Source organism: Aegilops tauschii, chromosome 2 (assembly GCF_002575655.3).
Source record: "Aegilops tauschii subsp. strangulata cultivar AL8/78 chromosome 2, Aet v6.0, whole genome shotgun sequence".
Classification (NCBI taxonomy): Eukaryota; Viridiplantae; Streptophyta; class Magnoliopsida; order Poales; family Poaceae; genus Aegilops; species Aegilops tauschii.
In genome coordinates this window covers 65,877,078-65,881,161 of record NC_053036.3, presented here as the reverse complement: position 1 = coordinate 65,881,161, position 4,084 = coordinate 65,877,078, and the positions used below count along the sequence as shown (strand labels likewise).

Genomic DNA, 4,084 nt, shown 5'->3' with positions numbered 1-4,084 from the left:
ACCATTATTCGAGTGGGTATATATTTGTCTCACCCATGAACCAGATGCACTAGAGCATAAAGATAGAGCTAGACTAGAGCAAGATAAATGGCAATAATAAGGAAGGTGTCGACAAGAAGTCTTTTTATAATAACCCATACATTAATTTATAATAATATTCTTATAATCATGTATCACAACAGTAATTAATCATAGGGGAAGACACATTACTCACTAATAAACCTTTAGAACGACTATCAAAACAAAATTTCGCAATCTCATGCACACCATGTTGGCATGCTGGCAAATCTTAATCAGCCTAAAACTCTGTCTTGATCAGTCCACCGAAAATCATCTCTATAATTACCAAGTTACTGAGTAACGTTTGGTGACCCCTAAGAAGACCAGTTCATATCCTGAATACATGTCACGATCTCAGTTTTTAGGGTGTTGGCATACATAATACATATATGAGATGTATTGCTGACACGGAAAGACATTACTCTCACGGTATCTCATAAGAGGGCCTATCCAACACTAGTTCCGTTAGATCATCCATAGTGTCGGTTTGATATCTCTCTATATATATGACAGGGAAACACGGTCATCAACGAATACATATGTAGTGTGTGTTTGTGTCCGGCCATACACATTTCCGGACATGGATCTATTTAAAATAATAATTGTATACGCCGAGTTGAATTTCACTAGTGAATTACGTACTTGTTAATCAAGCTTATAATGTTATTCATGGAACAAATCATGAGAATAAGGAAAACTAAACAATTTACTGTCGTTTATAACGCATAATCCTAGCAGAGGTTGCACAAACCATGGTATGGCGCCCCATTTGGGGCTCATATATATGCCAGGTACCACGTTAATCCCAGCAATGGATCAATCATGTACGGCCATGTGCATTGAAGAAGAAATATTGTATAGTCAATTAGCCATCGATACCCTTAATTGGCAATTAGAAGATTAAATGTATTTTCATCCAGCGTTGTTGCTCGTAGAATCGTCTACTAGATATCTACATTCGGAGGTTGGGTAATCATAGAGAGCATCGGATACATCGAATGCAGAATGACACGTATGCATGTTATGTCCTATGATATATAGGACTTAATGATCTAAGACGTTGAAGCAACCATGAATATTCCATGCCTGATAATTGTGCGCTGTCCTACTCCCTTCAAAATCATTCTGCAATGTGCAACTGCTAGTTAATTTGACAATTCATGATACATCCTTGGCTCCTTGCATGATGCACTCGAGCTAAGCTAAATAAAGCAGGATGACACCAAGAAAAAGGAAAGAGAAAAGATGAAGAGCAGCAACGATCATCGAACAGCTAGCTTGCAGATGGATGACCACATGGCCACTGCCATAGTCGCCAGCGCGTAGAGGAAGTATTTTTTTTTTGTTTGAAAATACTTGTAGGAAGTATGAGTACATTCCTTTTGAGCATTCAGAAGGAAAATAGTTTGTAGTTTTAGAATTTCGTTGACTTCAATGCACCCTATGGATGATACAGCCGTGCATGATTTAGCAAAACATGGCTACTTGCTAATATCCAATTCAACTTCTTGCAAAATCATTCTGCAACAGCTGGTTAATTTGACTATTCATGACAAAACCTTGGACGATGCACTCGACCTACACGAAATACGGCATCATGACACCCAGAAAAAGGAAAGGGAAAAGATTAAGAGCAGCAACCATCATCGAACAACTAGCAGGATGTGGATGTGCCCTGGGAATGTCCAAGGTTTCGAGCCCGGCCGCCTCTCCAGCTACTAGCTTAGTATGCGTACATCCGTGCACGATGCTTGGTACATTAATATATAGAAGTTCTTTTTTGCCGGATTAATATAGAGAAGTTGACTTGGGACAAAGCTATACCTTATAATGATGTATAATGGATGAAGAATTTTTTTGTTTGAAAATACTTCTAGGAAGTAAGAGCACGTATTGCTTTTGAGCATTCAAAAGAAAGAGTATGTAGTTTTAGAATTTCGTTGAGTCCAAGGTAGGGCGCTCTGGCTATGCATGTTACATCCGTGCATTATTTGGCAAAACATGGCTGCTTGCTAATGTCCAAGTCAACTCCTTGCAAAATCATTCTGCAACAATAGGAGGACAGCCTAGAAAAAGGGCTGGAAAAAAGATGTTGATCGAACGGCTAGCACATGGAACGCCAGTTGGACACCACGTTATTTGCCGTCCGCCCGAAAACCCCAGGAATGGCCAAGCCTGCGAGCGGCTATATATATCTGCATGGAATGCAGGCCATTACATCCGCATCCACCGCAAAACTTCCTCTCCTACAGCAGACAGGTACTCTTGTTGTCATGGCATCTTCATCTCTATCAGTCGTGTTACTCCTCTGCCTGGCCTCGGCGGTGTCGGCGCAGCTGTCGTCCACGTACTCACACTGACAAGTCGTGCCCTTCGGCTCTTTCCAAAATCCAGGCCGGCGTGGCGGCAGCCGTGGCGAGCGACCGCCGCATGGCCGCGTCGCTGCTCCGGCTGCATTTCCATGACTGCTTTGTCCAGGCAAGCTTTTCACATACTATATATATAGCCGGGCTGGACTTGTTCTGTTTCGGTTTTGTTCATTTGCTGAAGGGTACACCTACCTAGCTAGTGGCTAACGGCCGTGCATATTTTTATGTTGCTTGGCTACGTACATGCAGGGCTGTGACGCGTCCGTTCTGCTGAATGAGACTAGCGTGGGTGGCAACGAGCGGGGCGCATTCGGGAACGTGGGATCGCTCCGTGGCTTCGCGGTCATCGAACAAATCAAGAAGGATGTGGAAGCCGTGTGCAAAAAGCCCTACAGCAACAACGGGCCCGTCGTCTCCTGCGCCGACATCCTCGCCGTCGCCGCCCGCGATTCTGTCGTCGCGGTAAGATCATGATCGATCGCCTCAATTTTACTCGCGTGTGCCAAGTAGACCGGTTGGTTTGTGCAGAGTCCCTGATGCATATATATATATACAGTTGGGAGGGCCTTCGTGGGAGGTTAAGCTGGGAAGGAGGGACTCCACAACGGCTAGCGTGGCACAGGCCAACCAGGACCTGCCTCCGCCCTTCTTGGACGTCGCCGGCCTCAACGCCAGCTTCGCCGGCAAGGGGTTCAGCTTGACCGAGATGGTCGCCCTATCCGGCGCCCACACCATCGGGATGGCGCAGTGCCAGAACTTCAGAGGCAGGCTCTACAACGAGCCCAACATCAACACGACCTACGCGACGAAGCTCAAGCTCAACTGCCCCACGTCTGGCGGCAACACCAACCTGGCCCCGCTCGACGACGACACAGCGACCCCCCCGAACCCGGACTTGTTCAACAACGACTTCTTCATCAACCTCCAGTCCGAGAAGGGCCTCCTTCACTCCGACCAGGTGCTCTACAACGCCACCGCACCCGCCGGTGCCACCGAAGGCATCGTTAATGGCTTCGCTTCTAGCCAGGCCGCCTTCTTTAGCGCCTTCGCCTCGGCCATGGTGAAGATGGCCAACCTCAGCCCGTTGACTGGCTCTCAGGGCCAGGTCAGGACCGTGTGCTCCATCCCCAACTAATTAAGAATCACCATTTAATTTGCACCCAAATGACAGCGCGCGTGCACCAACAAACCTGTTGCTTTGAGAGTCGAACCGCATTTTTGCTGCACAATGAACTTCAGCCTTTTGGTTTATTTTATTTATCTTTTCAGCCCGTTGTGGTGCCACGTATTCCATTATTTGTAGTCTTTTCTGTACACATTGTAAAAAAAAAATTGGATCCCAAACATTCTTCTATATTATGGAAACACGGTGTCATGACAAAAGTTGTATAAGCCGAGTACGGTTCTCGGCAGACAGTAGGGCATGCCATATGTGAGATGTTACCGAGCCCCCGTCTGGACGAACTCGGCCTAGACTAAAGAACTTGGCTTACAGAACGTATGCCGAGATCCTAGCGACGGTACCCGATAAAGATGAGCCACGTGGCACGGCCGTTTGTAGTTGATGGCACCGTGACGGCTCTGTGACATACAGTCCACCTTTGCTGAGACTTTTTTTTTAGGTTAAAGCATAACTTTATTACGACAGGGAGTCA

General features: G+C 46.2%; 1 pseudogene; it reads left to right on the top strand.

Moving 5' to 3' along the window:
* Positions 1-2,302: 2,302 nt before the first annotated feature.
* On the top strand, positions 2,303-3,852 carry LOC109773168 (peroxidase 2-like; annotated as a pseudogene).
* The last annotated feature ends 232 nt before the right edge of the window (positions 3,853-4,084 follow it).